The sequence below is a fragment of the Bombina bombina genome, chromosome 1 (genome assembly GCF_027579735.1).
Source record: "Bombina bombina isolate aBomBom1 chromosome 1, aBomBom1.pri, whole genome shotgun sequence".
NCBI classification, from domain to species: Eukaryota; Metazoa; Chordata; class Amphibia; order Anura; family Bombinatoridae; genus Bombina; species Bombina bombina.
In genome coordinates, this window is record NC_069499.1 from 847,219,584 (window position 1) to 847,237,788 (window position 18,205).

Here is an 18,205-nt window from a genome sequence, read left to right on the forward strand (position 1 = left end):
CCCATATCTGAGACCATGCAGGACTCATGGCAGACGGTTCTTAAGGTGGAGGGAGCTGTTTCTACTCTCGCTAAGTGTACAACTATACCTATCAAAGACAGTTGTGCTTTCAAAGATCCTATGGATAAAAAATTAGAGGGTCTCCTAAAGAAAATTTTTGTTCATCAAGGTTTTCGTCTCCAACCTATTGCGTGCATTGTTCCTGTAACTACTGCAGCTGCTTTCTGGTTCAAGGCTCTAGAAGAGGCTCTTCAGATGGAGACTCCATTAGAGGATATTAAGGATAGAATTAAGGCCCTTAAGTTGGCTAATTCTTTCATTACAGATGCCGCTTTCCAACTGGCTAAATTAGCGGCAATGAATTCAGGTTTTGCCATTTTAGCACGCAGGGTGTTATTGCTTAAGTCCTCGTCTGCTGATGTGTCATCAAAATCTAAACTTTTGAACATCCCTTTCAAAGGAAAGACCCTATTCGGGCCTGAACTGAAAGAGATTATTTCAGACATCACTGGAGGGAAAGGCCACGCCCTTCCTCAGGATAAAACAAATAAAATGAGGACCAAACAAAATAATTTTCGTTCCTTTCGGAACTTCAAGGGTGGTCCCGCTTCAGCTTCCCCTGCTGCAAAGCAAGAGGGGAATTTTGCCCAATCCAAGTCAGTCTGGAGACCTAACCAGGCTTGGAACAAGGGTAAACAGGCCAAGAAGCCTGCTGCTGCCTCCAAGACAGCATGAAATTGTGTCCCAGGGATATCTTCTGGACTTCAAAGACTCCCCCCCCCCCCCAGGGGGAGATTTCACGTTTCTCAATTGTCTGCAAACCAGACAAAGAGAGAGGCGTTCTTACGCTGTGTAGAAGACCTACATACCATGGGAGTGATCCGCCCAGTTCCAAAAGCTGAACAAGGGCTAGGTTTTTACTCAAACCTGTTTGTGGTTCCCAAAAAAGAGGGAACTTTCAGACCAATCTTGGATCTCAAAATTCTAAACAAATTCCTCAGAGTACCATCATTCAAGATGGAGACTATTCGGACTATTCTACCTCTGATCCAGGAGGGTCAATATATGACTACCGTGGATTTAAAGGATGCGTATCTACACATCCCTATTCACAGAGATCATCATCAATTCCTCAGATTCGCCTTTCTGGACAGGCATTACCAGTTTGTGGCCCTTCGCTTCGGGTTGGCCACGGCTCCCAGGATTTTCACAAAGGTGCTAGGGTCCCTTTTGGCGGTTTTAAGACCGCGGGGCATAGCAGTTGCGCCTTATCTAGACGACATTTTAATTCAGGCGTCGACTTTCCAGTTAACCAAGTCTCACACGGACATCGTGTTGGCTTTTCTGAGATGTCACGGGTGGAAGGTGAACATGAAAAAGAGTTCTCTCTTCCCTCTCACAAGAGTTTCCTTCCTAGGGACTCTGATAGACTCAGTAGAAATTAAAATATTTCTGACGGAGGTCAGAAAATCAAAACTCTTAACCACTTGCCGAGCTCTTTATTCCATTCCTCGGCCATCAGTGGCTCAGTGTATGGAGGTAATCGGACTCATGGTAGCGGCAATGGACATAGTTCCTTTTGCCCGCCTACACCTCAGACCACTGCAACTGTGCATGCTCAAACAGTGGAATGGAGATTATGCAGATTTATCTCTGCAAATACATCTGGATCAGGAGACCAGAGATTCTCTTCTCTGGTGGTTGCCTCAGGACCACCTGGCTCAGGGAATGTGTTTCCGCAGGCTAAAGTTGATCATCGTAACGACAGATGCCAGCCTGCTAGGCTGGGCTGCAGTCTGGAACTCCCTTAACCCCTTAAGGACAAGGCCATTTTTCAATTTCTTTCTCTTAAGGACCAGGGATATTTTTACATTTCTGCGGTGTTTGTGTTTAGCTGTAATTTCCCTCTTACTCATTTACTGTACTCACACATACTATATACCGTTTTTCTCGCCATTAAATGGACTTTCTAAAGATACCATTATTTTAATAATATCTTATAATTTACTATTAAAAAAATTATAAAATATGAGGAAAATATGGAAAAAAACGCACTTTTTCTAACTTTGACCCCCAAAATCTGTTACACATCTACAACCACCAAAAAACACCCATTCTAAATAGTTTCTAAATTTTGTCCTGAGTTTAGAAATACCCAATGTTTACATGTTCTTTGCTATTTTTGCAAGTGATAGGGCCATAAATATAAGTAGCACTTTGCTATTTCCAAACCACTTTTTTTTTTTTCAAAATTAGCGCTAGTTACATTGTAACACTGATATCTTTTAGGAATCCCTGAATATCCCTTGACATGTATATATTTTTTTTAGAAGACATCCCAAAGTATTGATCTAGGCCAATTTTAGTATATTTCATGCCACCATTTCACCGCCAAATGCGATCAAATAAAAAATATTGTTCACTTTTTCACAAATTATTTCACGAACTTTAGGTTTCTCACTGAAATTATTTACATACAATTTGTGCAATTATGGTTTTAAATGTTTCTCTGGGATGCCCTTTGTTCAGAGATAGCAGACATATATGGCTTTGGGGTTGCTTTTTGGTAATTAGAAGGCCGCTAAATGCCACTGCGCACCACACGTGTATTATGCCCATCAGTGAAAGGGTTAATTAGGGAGCATGTAGGGAGCTTCTAGGGTTAATTTTAGCTTTAGGGTAGTGTAGTAGACAACCCAAAGTATTGATCTAGGCCAATTTTGATATATTTCATGCCACCATTTCACCGCCAAATGCGATCAAATAAAAAAAATCCTTCACTTTTTCACTAAATTTGGGTTTCTCACTGAAATTATTTACAAACGGCTTGTGCAATTATAGCACACATGGTTGTAAATGCTTCTCTGGTATCCTCTTTGTTCAGAAATAGCAGACATATATGGCTTTGGCATTACTTTTTGGTAATTAGAAGGCCGCTAAATGCCGCTGCGCACCACACTTGTATTATGCCCAGCAGTGACTGGGTTAATTAGGTAGCTTGTAGGGAGCTTGCAGGGTTAATTTTAGCCTTAATGTAGAGAACAGCCTCCCACTTGACACATCACACCCCCTGATCGCTCCCAAATAGCTCTCTTCCCTCCCCTACCCCACAATTGTCCCCGCCATCTTAAGTACTGGCAGAAAGACTGCCAGTACTAAAATAAAAGTTTTTTTATTTTTTAAGAAATCATATTCTGCTGTGTAGGATCCCCCCTTAGCCCCCAAACTCCCTGATCCCCACCAAAGACCTCTCTAACCCTCCCCCCACTAACTATTCCCCACCATTTTGGATACTGGCAGATAGCTGCCAGTACCCACTTTGCAATTAAATGTAATTTTTTTTATAAAAAACCCTCACTTTTTCTGTAGTGTAGCTGCTCCCCTCCATACCCTCCCCCTTCCAGATCGCTTTTGATAGTAACCCCCCTCCTCCTCTGCCACCCACCACCATCTCTCCCACTGCCCAGCACTTTCAAATGTTTAGTGGTTCTGTGCTAGATTGCGGGTGCGCGCGCACCCGTCCATCACCTCCCGCGCGCACCTGACATATCTGCTGGCCAGTTGGAAGTTCCCCAGCGATGGGCCACCCACCCCCCTGAAATGGCTCCCACCCACCAACGATCGGCACCATCGCTGGCCGATGCAGAGAGGGCCACAGAGTGGCCCTCTCTGCATCGGTGTGCCAAATAAGGTATTGCAGTGATGCCTCAATATCGAGGCATCACTGCAATACCTTGAAAGCGGCTGGAAGCGATCATGATCGCTTCCAGCCGCTTGAAACCCTTAACAACGTACAGGGTACGTCACTGGTCTTTAAAGACCAGTTTGTGTGTGACGTACCCTGTACGACATGCGTCGTTAAGGGGTTAAAGCACAGGGCTTATGGTCTCGGGAGGAATCTCTTCTTCCGATAAACATCCTAGAACTGAGAGCGATATTCAAGGCGCTTCAGGCGTGGCCTCAGCTAGCTGCGGACAAATTCATCAGATTTCAGTCAGACAACATCACGACTGTAGCTCACATCAATCACCAAGGAGGAACACGGTGATTGAAGTAACCAAAATAATCCGATGGGCGGAGACTCACTCTTGCCATATTTCAGCAATCCATATCCCAGGGGTAGAGAACTGGGAGGCGGATTTCCTAAGTCGTCAGACTTTTCATCCGGGGGAGTGGGAGTTCCATCCGGAAGTATTTGCCCAGCTGACTCAGCTATGGGGCACACCAGAATTGGATCTGATGGCGTCCCGTCAGAACGCCAAGCTTCCTTGTTACGGGTCCAGGTCCCAGGATCCCCAGGCGGTACTGATAGATGCTCAAGCAGTGCCTTGGTCCTTCAATTTGGACTATGTATTTCCACTGTTTCCTCTCCTTCCACGTCTGGTTGCCAGAATCAAGCAGGAGAGAGCTTTGGTGATTCTGATAGCACCTGCGTGGCCACGCAGGACTTGGTATGCAGACCTAGTGGACATGTCATCTGTTCCACCGTGGACTCTGCCAATGAGGCAGGACCTTCTAATCCAAGGTCCATTCCAGCATCCAAATCTAATTTCTCTGCGTCTGACTGCTTGGAGATTGAACGCTTGATTTTATCAAAGCGCGGTTTCTCTGAGTCGGTCATTGATACCTTGATTCAAGCTAGAAAGTCTGTCACCAGGAAAATCTATCATAAGATTTGGCGCAAATATCTTCATTGGTGTGAATCCAAGGGTTACTCATGTAGTAGCTATCTCTTCGACTCAAAGAGTTTCTGAGTTATCTGCTTTACAGTGTGACTCACCTTATCTTGTTTTCCATGCAGATAAGGTGGTTTTGCGTACCAAACCTGGATTCCTTCCTAAGGAATATCAATCAGGAAATTGTTGTTACTTCGCTGTGTGCTAATCCTTCTTCAAAGAAGTGGTTCGTGCTTTAAAGTTCTACTTACAAGCAACCAAAGATTTCCGTCAAACATCTTCATTGTTTGTTGTTTATTCTGCTAAGCGGAGAGTCCAAAAGGCTACGGCTACCTCTCTTTCTTTTTGGCTGAAAAGCATCATCCGTTTGGCTTATGAGACTGCTGGCCAGCAGCCTCCTGAAAGGATTACTGCTCATTCTACTAGAGCAGTGGCTTCCACATGGGCTTTTAAAAATGAGGCTTCTGTGGAACAGATTTGTAAGGCGGCGACTTGGTCTTCGCTTCATACTTTTTCCAAATTTTACAAATTCCATACTTTTGCTTCTTCGGAGGCTATTTTTGGGAGAAAGGTTCTACAAGCAGTGGTGCCTTCCGTTTAAGGTACCTGTCTTGTTCCTCCCTTCATCCGTGTCCTAAAGCTTTGGTATTGGTATCCCACAAGTATGGATGAATACGTGGACTTGATACATCTTGCAAGAGAAAACAGAATTTATGCTTACCTGATAAATTTCTTTCTCTTGCGATGTATCGAGTCCACGGCCCACCCTGTCTGTTTAAGACAGGTAGTGTATTTTTATTATTCAGTCACCTCTTCACCCTATAGTTTCTCCTTTTTCTTCCTAGCCTTCGGTCGAATGGCTTGGGGGTGGAGCTAAGGGAGGAGCTATATAGACAGCTCTGCTGTGGGTGCTCTCTTTGCCACTTCCTGTTAGGAAGGAGAATATCCCACAAGTATGGATGAATCCGTGGACTCGATACATTGCAAGAGACAGAAATTTATCAGGTAAGCATAAATTCTGTATTTTATTTTATATACAGTATATGAAATAAAAAAACTTCTACAGGAGTTCTCAAGAGTATGTATAGCTGACTTCTATGTTGAGTTGCACAGGCTCAAATACCACTAAAGGCCATGTATCATACTGAAATATTTATAAACACTGAGATTTACATTTAATATAAATTAACATTTATATTCTTTTTATTAGAAAGTTTTTAAGCATTCCTGAACTTTTGACACACAAGGTATATTCATTTATCATAAAACTAGTGCTAATGTAAAAAAAAGAAGGAAATTACAGAATTTAAGTTCCTTGTCAAACATGAACAATATGAGGAATTTTGACAAGTTATATACAGTATGTATGTATGTGTATATATGTGTGTGTATATATATATATATATATATATATATATATATATATATATTAGGGCTGCAACAACTAATCGGTAAGTTTGATCATAAAAATAGTTGTCAACAAATCTCATTATCAATTAGGTGGTCAGCGATTAGTTGGTCAGTTGCACAGCACCAGCTGCTTTAATCTGATGATCTACTGCAACTAAGATTATGCAAAAAAAATTGAATTTATTTATTTTTTAAATCTTTTTTCTATCCGATTAATCGGATAATAATCATCCGATTAATCGGATAGAAAAAAATAAAATAAATAAACATGTTTGCACAATACCATGTGCAGGAGTTCATCGGATCGAAGCAGCTGGTGCTGTGCAATTAACCAACTAATTGCTGACCACCTAATTGATAATGAGATTCTTTGACAACTATTTTTATGATCAATCTTACCGATTAGTTGTTGCAGCCCTAATATATATATATATATATATACATATTAATAGAAAACATGTTTCTAATTAGAAACTTAAGGAATACAAAGATTCATACAACAAGTAAGGGAAAAGATAATCAGATTCTTCATATCAATTGCAAATTTAAAATACAAATAAATGAATTTCATAGTTTTACCTTTAAAGGGTCAGGAAACCCAAAATGTTTCTTTAATGATTCAGATAGGGAATACATTTTAAACTATTTTCCAATTTACTTTTCTTTTCTAATTTGCTTCATTATTTTGATCCTTTATTGAAAAGCATAGCTAGATAGACTCATAGATGCCTCGTGTGATTGGCTCACCCATGTACATTGCTGTTTCTTCAACAAAATAGTAGTAAATTGGAATGTTGTTTAAAATTGTATTCTTTATCTGAATCGTGAAATATATATATATTTTTTTTTGGTTTCATGTCCCTTAAATAATATATATTTCTCCTGTTAAGTGTGGTCAGTCCAAGGGTCATCATTACTTCTGGGATATTATCTCCTCCCCTACAGGAAGTGCAAGAGGATTCACCCAGCAGAGCTGCTATATAGCTCCTCCCCTCTACGTCACCTCCAGTCATTCTCTTGCACCCAACGAATAGATAGGATGTGTGAGAGGACTGTGGTGATTTTAATTAGTTTATTACCTTCAATCAAAAGTTTGTTATTTTATAATAGCACCGGAGTGTGTTATTCATTCTCTGGTAGAATTTGAAGAAGAATCTACCTGAGTTTTTTCTATGATTTTAGCCGGAGTAGTTAAGATCATATTGCTGTTTCTCGGCCATCTGAGGAGAGGTAAACTTCAGATCAGGGGACAGCGGGCAGATTAATCTGCAAAGAGGTATGTAGCAGTTTATTATTTTCTGACATGGAATTGATGAGAAAATCCTGCCATACCGTTATAATGTAAAATCAGCCTTAAATACAGTAGATGTATCTGGTATCAGGCTGTCATGTATGTATATTTCTCCAACATAGGTGTGTCCGGTCCACGGCGTCATCCTTACTTGTGGGATATTCTCCTCCCCAACAGGAAATGGCAAAGAGCCCAGCAAAGCTGGTCACATGATCCCTCCTAGGCTCCGCCTACCCCAGTCATTCTCTTTGCCGTTGTACAGGCAACATCTCCACGGAGATGGCTTAGAGTTTTTTAGTGTTTAACTGTAGTTTTTATTATTCAATCAAGAGTTTGTTATTTTGAAATAGTGCTGGTATGTACTATTTACTCAGAAACAGAAAAGAGATGAAGATTTCTGTTTGTATGAGGAAAATGATTTTAGCAACCGTCACTAAAATCCATGGCTGTTCCACACAGGACTGTTGAGAGCAATTAACTTCAGTTGGGGGAACAGTGTGCAGTCTCTTGCTGCTTGAGGTATGACACATTCTAACAAGACGATGTAATGCTGGAAGCTGTCATTTTCCCTATGGGATCCGGTAAGCCATGTTTATTGCGATCGTAAATAAGGGCTTCACAAGGGCTTATTAAAACTGTAGACTTTTTTTGGGCTAAATCGATTCATTATTAACACATATTTAGCCTTGAGGAATCATTTTATCTGGGTATTTTGATATAATAATATCGGCAGGCACTGGTTTAGACGCCTTATTCTTTAGGGGCTTCCCCAAAGCATAAGCAGAGCCTCATTTTCGCGCCGGTGTTGCGCACTTGTTTTTGAGAGGCATGGCATGCAGTCGCATGTGAGAGGAGCTCTGATACTTAGAAAAGACTTTCTGAAGGCGTCATTTGGTATCGTATTCCCCTTTGGGCTTGGTTGGGTCTCAGCAAAGCAGATACCAGGGACTGTAAAGGGGTTAAAGTTCAAAACGGCTCCGGTTCCGTTATTTTAAGGGTTAAAGCTTCCAAATTTGGTGTGCAATACTTTTAAGGCTTTAAGACACTGTGGTGAAAATTTGGTGAATTTTGAACAATTCCTTCATGTTTTTTCGCAATTGCAGTAATAAAGTGTGTTCAGTTTAAAATTTAAAGTGACAGTAACGGTTTTATTTTAAAACGTTTTTTGTACTTTGTTATCAAGTTTATGCCTGTTTAACATGTCTGAACTACCAGATAGACTGTGTTCTGAATGTGGGGAAGCCAGAATTCCTATTCATTTAAATAAATGTGATTTATGTGATAATGACAATGATGCCCAAGATGATTCCTCAAGTGAGGGGAGTAAGCATGGTACTGCATCATTCCCTCCTTCGTCTACACGAGTCTTGCCCACTCAGGAGGCCCCTAGTACATCTAGCGCGCCAATACTCCTTACTATGCAACAATTAACGGCTGTAATGGATAATTCTGTCAAAAACATTTTAGCCAAAATGAACACTTATCAGCGTAAGCGCGGCTGCTCTGTTTTAGATACTGAAGAGCATGACGACGCTGATAATAATATTTCTGAAGGGCCCCTAACCCAGTCTGATGGGGCCAGGGAGGTTTTGTCTGAGGGAGAAATTACTGATTCAGGGAACATTTCTCAACAGGCTGAACCTGATGTGATTGCATTTAAATTTAAGTTGGAACATCTCCGCATTCTGCTTAAGGAGGTATTATCCACTCTGGATGATTGTGACAAGTTGGTCATCCCAGAGAAACTTTGTAAAATGGACAAGTTCCTAGAGGTGCCGGGGCTCCCAGAAGCTTTTCCTATACCCAAGCGGGTGGCGGACATTGTTAATAAAGTATGGGAAAGGCCCGGTATTCCTTTCGTCCCTCCCCCCATATTTAAAAAATTGTTTCCTATGGTCGACCCCAGAAAGGACTTATGGCAGACAGTCCCCAAGGTCGAGGGAGCGGTTTCCACTTTAAACAAACGCACCACTATACCCATAGAGGATAGTTGTGCTTTCAAAGATCCTATGGATAAAAAATTAGAAGGTTTGCTTAAAAAAATGTTTGTTCAGCAAGGTTACCTTCTACAACCAATTTCATGCATTGTCCCTGTCGCTACAGCCGCATGTTTCTGGTTCGATGATCTGAAAAGAGCGGTCGATAGTGATTCTCCTCCTTTGGAGGAGATTATGGACAGAATCAATGCTCTCAAATTGGCTAATTCTTTCACCCTAGACGCCACTTTGCAATTGGCTAGGTTAGCGGCTAAGAATTCTGGGTTTGCTATTGTGGCGCGCAGAGCGCTTTGGTTGAAATCTTGGTCGGCTGATGCGTCTTCCAAGAACAAGCTACTTAACATTCCTTTCAAGGGGAAAACGCTGTTTGGCCCTGACTTGAAAGAGATTATCTCTGATATCACTGGGGGTAAGGGCCACGCCCTTCCTCAGGATCGGCCTTTCAAGGCAAAAAATAAACCTAATTTTCGTCCCTTTCGTAGAAACGGACCAGCCCAAGGTGCTACGTCCTCTAAGCAAGAGGGTAATACTTCTCAAGCCAAGCCAGCTTGGAGACCAATGCAAGGCTGGAACAAGGGAAAGCAGGCCAAGAAACCTGCCACTGCTACCAAGACAGTATGAAATGTTGGCCCCCGATCCGGGACCGGATCTGGTGGGGGGCAGACTCTCTCTCTTCGCTCAGGCTTGGGCAAGAGATGTTCTGGATCCTTGGGCGCTAGAAATAGTCTCCCAAGGTTATCTTCTGGAATTCAAGGGACTTCCCCCAAGGGGGAGGTTCCACAGGTCTCAGTTGTCTTCAGACCACATAAAAAGACAGGCATTCTTACATTGTGTAGAAGACCTGTTAAAAATGGGAGTGATTCATCCTGTTCCATTAAGAGAACAAGGGATGGGGTTCTACTCCAATCTGTTCATAGTTCCCAAAAAAGAGGGAACGTTCAGACCAATCTTAGATCTCAAGATCTTAAACAAGTTTCTCAAGGTTCCATCGTTCAAGATGGAAACCATTCGAACTATTCTTCCTTCCATCCAGGAAGGTCAATTCATGACCACGGTGGATTTAAAGGATGCGTATCTACATATTCCTATCCACAAGGAACATCATCGGTTCCTAAGGTTCGCATTCCTGGACAAACATTACCAGTTCGTGGCGCTTCCTTTCGGATTAGCCACTGCTCCAAGGATTTTCACAAAGGTACTAGGGTCCCTTCTAGCTGTGCTAAGACCAAGGGGCATTGCTGTAGTACCTTACTTGGACGACATTCTGATTCAAGCGTCGTCCCTTCCTCAAGCAAAGGCTCACACGGACATTGTCCTGGCCTTTCTCAGATCTCACGGATGGAAAGTGAACGTGGAAAAGAGTTCTCTATCCCCGTCAACAAGGGTTCCCTTCTTGGGAACAATAATAGACTCCTTAGAAATGAGGATTTTTCTGACAGAGGCCAGAAAAACAAAGCTTCTAGACTCTTGTCGGATACTTCATTCCGTTCCTCTTCCTTCCATAGCTCAGTGCATGGAAGTGATCGGGTTGATGGTAGCGGCAATGGACATAGTTCCTTTTGCGCGCATTCATCTAAGACCATTACAACTGTGCATGCTCAGTCAGTGGAATGGGGACTATACAGACTTGTCTCCGAAGATACAAGTAAATCAGAGGACCAGAGACTCACTCCGTTGGTGGCTGTCCCTGGACAACCTGTCACAAGGGATGACATTCCGCAGACCAGAGTGGGTCATTGTCACGACCGACGCCAGTCTGATGGGCTGGGGCGCGGTCTGGGGATCCCTGAAAGCTCAGGGTCTTTGGTCTCGGGAAGAATCTCTTCTACCGATAAATATTCTGGAACTGAGAGCGATATTCAATGCTCTCAAGGCTTGGCCTCAGCTAGCGAGGGCCAAGTTCATACGGTTTCAATCAGACAACATGACAACTGTTGCGTACATCAACCATCAGGGGGGAACAAGGAGTTCCCTAGCGATGGAAGAAGTGACCAAAATCATTCTATGGGCGGAGTCTCACTCCTGCCACCTGTCTGCTATCCACATCCCAGGAGTGGAAAATTGGGAAGCGGATTTTCTGAGTCGTCAGACATTGCATCCGGGGGAGTGGGAACTCCATCCGGAAATCTTGCCCAAGTCACTCAGCTGTGGGGCATTCCAGACATGGATCTGATGGCCTCTCGTCAGAACTTCAAAGTTCCTTGCTACGGGTCCAGATCCAGGGATCCCAAGGCGGCTCTAGTGGATGCACTAGTAGCACCTTGGACCTTCAAACTAGCTTATGTGTTCCCGCCGTTTCCTCTCATCCCCAGGCTGGTAGCCAGGATCAATCAGGAGAGGGCGTCGGTGATCTTGATAGCTCCTGCGTGGCCACGCAGGACTTGGTATGCAGATCTGGTGAATATGTCATCGGCTCCACCTTGGAAGCTACCTTTGAGACGAGACCTTCTTGTTCAGGGTCCGTTCGAACATCCGAATCTGGTTTCACTCCAGCTGACTGCTTGGAGATTGAACGCTTGATTTTATCGAAGCGAGGGTTCTCAGATTCTGTTATTGATACTCTTGTTCAGGCCAGAAAGCCTGTAACTAGAAAGATTTACCACAAAATTTGGAAAAAATATATCTGTTGGTGTGAATCTAAAGGATTCTCTTGGGACAAGGTTAAGATTCCTAGGATTCTATCCTTCCTTCAAGAAGGATTGGAAAAAGGATTATCTGCAAGTTCCCTGAAGGGACAGATTTCTGCCTTGTCGGTGTTACTTCACAAAAAACTGGCTGCTGTGCCAGATGTTCAAGCCTTTGTTCAGGCTCTGGTTAGAATTAAGCCTGGTTACAAACCTTTGACTCCTCCTTGGAGTCTCAATTTAGTTCTTTCAGTTCTTCAGGGGGTTCCGTTTGAACCCTTGCATTCCGTTGATATTAAGTTATTATCTTGGAAAGTTTTGTTTTTAGTTGCAATTTCTTCTGCTAGAAGAGTTTCAGAATTATCTGCTCTGCAGTGTTCTCCTCCTTATCTGGTGTTCCATGCAGATAAGGTGGTTTTACGTACTAAACCTGGTTTTCTTCCAAAGGTTGTTTCTAACAAAAACATTAACCAGGAGATTATCGTACCTTCTCTGTGTCCGAAACCAGTTTCAAAGAAGGAACGTTTGTTGCACAATTTGGATGTTGTTCGCGCTCTAAAATTCTATTTAGATGCTACAAAGGATTTTAGACAAACATCTTCCTTGTTTGTTGTTTATTCTGGTAAAAGGAGAGGTCAAAAAGCAACTTCTACCTCTCTCTCTTTTTGGATTAAGAGCATCATCAGATTGGCTTACGAGACTGCCGGACGGCAGCCTCCCGAAAGAATCACAGCTCATTCCACTAGGGCTGTGGCTTCCACATGGGCCTTCAAGAACGAGGCTTCTGTTGATCAGATATGTAGGGCAGCGACTTGGTCTTCACTGCACACTTTTACCAAATTTTACAAGTTTGATACTTTTGCTTCTTCTGAGGCTATTTTTGGGAGAAAGGTTTTGCAAGCCGTGGTGCCTTCCATTTAGGTGACCTGATTTGCTCCCTCCCTTCATCCGTGTCCTAAAGCTTTGGTATTGGTTCCCACAAGTAAGGATGATGCCGTGGACCGGACACACCTATGTTGGAGAAAACAGAATTTATGTTTACCTGATAAATTACTTTCTCCAACGGTGTGTCCGGTCCACGGCCCGCCCTGGTTTTTTTAATCAGGTCTGATAATTTATTTTCTTTAACTACAGTCACCACGGTACCATATGGTTTCTCCTATGCAAATATTCCTCCTTAACGTCGGTCGAATGACTGGGGTAGGCGGAGCCTAGGAGGGATCATGTGACCAGCTTTGCTGGGCTCTTTGCCATTTCCTGTTGGGGAGGAGAATATCCCACAAGTAAGGATGACGCCGTGGACCGGACACACCGTTGGAGAAAGTAATTTATCAGGTAAACATAAATTCTGTTTTTACACTTCAGTATTCTGGGGAATGGTACTTCACTGGATTTATACTGTATGCATAGACTTAACCTAATTTGCAGGGACTTGAAATAGGTTTTTAAATAACAATTAATTTATTGAGGTTAAACGTTTTTTTGCTGGCATGTAAAATCGTTTATTTCTCTGAGGTACTGGGTGAAAAAATGTTTTGGGCACTGTTTTTTCCACTTGGCAATAGTTTTGTTTAAATTTAAACAGTTTACTGATCTCTCTCACTGTTATGTGTGAGGGGGAGGGGCCATTTTTGGCGCTTTTACTACGCATAAAAAAACTCAGTCAGAGGTTCATTTTCTTCCTGCATGATCCGGTTCATCTCTACAGAACTCAGGGATCTTCAAAGCTTGTTTTGAGGGAGGTAATCATTCACAGCAGAGCTGTGAAGATTGTAGTTGACTGTGATAAAAAACGTTTATTTGTGTATTTTTTCTGCTGTCAGGGTTAGTTATCCTTTGCTAATGGGAACAATCCTTTGCTAAAATTGTATATTTCTTACAAAGATTTGATGCTATAATTTATTTATTTCAACTGTCATAATTTTTTCTGTGCTTCTTATAGGCACAGTTCGTTTTCATATTATTGTAAATTACTTGAAAAGCATTTCCAAGTTGCTAGTTAATTGCTAGTGTGTTAAACATGTCTGATTCAGAGGAAGATACATGTGCTATATGTGCTAATGCCAAAGTGGAGCCCAATAGAAATTTATGTACTAACTGTATTGATGCTACTTTAAATAAAAGTCAATCTGTACAAATTGAACATATTTCACCAAACAACGAGGGGAGAGTTATGCCGACTAACTCGCCTCACGTGTCAGTACCTGCATCTCCCGCTCAGGAGGTGCGTGATATTGTAGCGCCGAGTACATCTGGGCGGCCATTACAAATCACATTACAGGATATGGCTACTGTTATGACTGAAGTTTTGGCTAAATTACCAGAACTGAGAGGTAAGCGTGATCACTCTGGGGTGAGAACAGAGTGCGCTGATAATATTAGGGCCATGTCAGACACTGCGTCACAGGTGGCAGAACATGAGGACGGAGAACTTCATTCTGTGGGTGACGGTTCTGATCCAAACAGACTGGATTCAGATATTTCAAATTTTAAATTTAAGCTGGAAAACCTCCGTGTATTACTAGGGGAGGTATTAGCGGCTCTGAATGATTGTAACACAGTTGCAATACCAGAGAAAATGTGTAGGTTGGATAGATATTTTGCGGTACCAGCGAGTACTGATGTTTTTCTTATACCTAAGAGACTTACTGAAATTGTTACTAAGGAGTGGGATAGACCCGGTGTGCCGTTCTCACCCCCTCCGATATTTAGAAAAATGTTTCCAATAGACGCCACCACACGGGACTTATGGCAAACGGCCCCTAAGGGGGAGGGAGCAGTTTCTACTTTAGCTAAGCGTACCACTATCCCGGTGGAGGATAGCTGTGCTTTTTCAGATCCAATGGATAAAAAATTAGAGGGTTACCTTAAGAAAATGTTTGTTCAACAAGGTTTTATATTGCAACCTCTTGCATGTATTGCGCCTGTCACGGCTGCAGCAGCATTTTGGTTTGAGTCTCTGGAAGAGACACTTGAATCATCTACACTAGATGAGATTACACACAAACTTAAAGCCCTTAAGTTAGCTAACTCATTTATTTCAGATGCCGTAGTACATTTAACTAAACTTACGGCTAAGAATTCCGGATTCGCCATTCAGGCACGCAGAGCACTGTGGCTAAAATCCTGGTCAGCTGATGTTACTTCTAAATCTAAATTGCTTAATATACCTTTCAAAGGGCAGACCTTATTCGGGCCCGGGTTGAAAGAGATTATCGCTGACATTACAGGAGGTAAAGGCCATGCCCTGCCTCAGGACAAAGCCAAAGCTAAGGCTAGACAGTCTAATTTTCGTTCCTTTCGTAATTTCAAAGCAGGAACAGCATCAACTTCCTCTGCACCAAAACAGGAAGGAGCTGTTGCTCGCTACAGACAAGGCTGGAAACCTAACCAGTCCTGGAACAAGGGCAAGCAGACCAGGAAACCTGCTGCTGCCCCTAAGACAGCATGAATCGAGGGCCCCCGATCCGGGACCGGATCTAGTGGGGGGCAGACTTTCTCTCTTCGCCCAGGCTTGGGCAAGAGATGTTCAGGATCCCTGGGCGTTAGAGATCATATCTCAGGGATACCTTCTGGACTTCAAATCCTCTCCCCCAAGAGGGAAATTTCATCTGTCAAGGTTGTCAACAAACCAAACAAAGAAGGAAGCGTTTCTACGCTGCGTACAAGATCTTTTATTAATGGGAGTGATCCATCCAGTTCCGCGGTCGGAACAAGGACAAGGGTTTTACTCAAATCTGTTTGTAGTTCCCAAGAAAGAGGGAACTTTCAGGCTAATCTTGGATTTAAAGATCCTAAACAAATTCCTAAGAGTTCCATCGTTCAAGATGGAAACTATTCGAACAATTTTGCCCATGATCCAGGAGGGTCAGTACATGACCACAGTGGATTTAAAGGATGCTTACCTTCACATACCGATTCACAGAAATCATTACCGGTATCTAAGGTTTGCCTTTCTAGACAGGCATTACCAGTTTGTAGCTCTTCCATTCGGATTGGCTACGGCTCCAAGAATCTTCACAAAGGTTCTGGGTACTCTTCTGGCGGTACTAAGACCGCGAGGAATTTCGGTAGCTCCGTACCTAGACGACATTCTGATACAAGCTTCAAGCTTTCAAACTGCCAAGTCTCATACAGAGTTAGTACTGGCATTTCTAAGGTCGCATGGATGGAAGGTGAACGAAAAGAAGAGTTCTCTCTTTCCACTCACAAGAGTTCCCTTCTTGGGGACTCTGATAGATTCTGTAGAAATGAAGATTTACCTGACAGAAGACAGGTTAACAAAGCTTCAAAATGCATGCCGTGTCCTTCATTCCATTCAACACCCGTCAGTAGCTCAATGCATGGAGGTGATCGGATTAATGGTAGCGGCAATGGACATAGTCCCCTTTGCACGCCTACATTTCAGACAGCTACAATTGTGCATGCTAAGTCAGTGGAATGGGGATTACTCAGATTTGTCCCCCACTCTGAATCTGAATCAAGAGACCAGAAATTCTCTTCTATGGTGGCTTTATCGGCCACACCTGTCCAGGGGGATGCCATTCAGCAGGCCAGACTGGACAATTGTAACAACGGACGCCAGCCTACTAGGTTGGGGCGCTGTCTGGAATTCTCTGAAGGCTCAGGGACTATGGAATCAGGAGGAGAGTCTCCTTCCAATAAACATTCTGGAATTGAGAGCAGTTCTCAATGCCCTTCTGGCTTGGCCCCAGTTAACAACTCGGGGGTTCATCAGGTTTCAGTCGGACAACATCACGACTGTAGCTTACATCAACCATCAGGGAGGGACAAGAAGCTCCCTAGCAATGATGGAAGTATCAAAGATAATTCGCTGGGCAGAGTCTCACTCTTGCCACCTGTCTGCAATCCACATCCCGGGAGTGGAGAACTGGGAGGCGGATTTCTTAAGTCGTCAGACTTTTCATCCGGGGGAGTGGGAACTTCATCCGGAGGTCTTTGCCCAAATACTTCGACGTTGGGGCAAACCAGAGATAGATCTCATGGCGTCTCGTCAGAACGCCAAGCTTCCTCGCTACGGGTCCAGATCCAGGGATCCGGGAGCGGTTCTGATAGATGCTCTGACAGCACCTTGGACCTTCAAGATGGCTTATGTGTTTCCACCCTTCCCGATGCTTCCTCGATTGATTGCCAGAATCAAACAGGAGAGAGCATCAGTGATTCTAATAGCACCTGCATGGCCACGCAGGACTTGGTATGCAGATCTAGTGGACATGTCATCCTGTCCGCCTTGGTCTCTACCTCTGAAACAGGACCTTCTGATCCAGGGTCCATTCAAACATCAAAATCTAACTTCTCTGAAGCTGACTGCTTGGAAATTGAACGCTTGATTTTATCAAAACGTGGGTTTTCTGAGCCAGTTATTGATACCTTAATACAGGCTAGGAAGCCTGTTACCAGAAGGATTTACCATAAAATATGGCGTAAATACTTATATTGGTGCGAATCCAAGAGTTACTCATGGAGTAAGGTTAGGATTCCAAGGATATTGTCTTTTCTACAAGAAGGTTTGGAAAAGGGTTTATCCGCTAGTTCCTTAAAGGGACAGATTTCAGCTCTGTCCATTCTTTTACACAAACGTCTGTCAGAAGTTCCGGACGTTCAAGCTTTTTGTCAGGCTTTAGCTAGGATCAAGCCTGTGTTTAAAACTGTTGCTCCGCCATGGAGTTTGAACTTAGTTCTTAATGTTTTACAGGGTGTTCCGTTTGAACCCCTTCATTCCATTGATATCAAGTTGTTATATTGGAAAGTTCTGTTTTTAATGGCTATTTCCTCGGCTCGAAGAGTCTCTGAGTTATCTGCCTTACATTGTGATTCTCCTTATTTGATTTTTCATTCAGACAAGGTAGTTCTGCGTACTAAACCTGGGTTCCTACCTAAGGTGGTCACTAACAGGAATATCAATCAAGAGATTGTTGTTCCATCTTTGTGTCCTAATCCTTCCTCGAAGAAGGAACGTCTGCTACACAATCTAGATGTAGTCCGTGCCTTGAAATTTTATCTACAGGCAACTAAGGATTTTCGTCAAACGTCTTCCCTGTTTGTCGTTTATTCTGGCCAGAGGAGAGGTCAAAAAGCTTCGGCTACCTCTCTCTCTTTTTGGCTTCGTAGCATAATACGATTAGCCTATGAGACTGCTGGACAGCAGCCTCCTGAAAGAATTACAGCTCATTCTACTAGAGCTGT

The 18,205-nt window shown here is 43.0% G+C and overlaps 1 protein-coding gene across 1 annotated transcript in view; it reads left to right on the forward strand.

The window, feature by feature from the left end:
• The window catches only part of TERF2 (telomeric repeat binding factor 2), a gene marked incomplete in the record, with an annotated part of 134,240 nt that overhangs the window by 102,546 nt on the left and 13,489 nt on the right, over positions 1–18,205 (forward strand).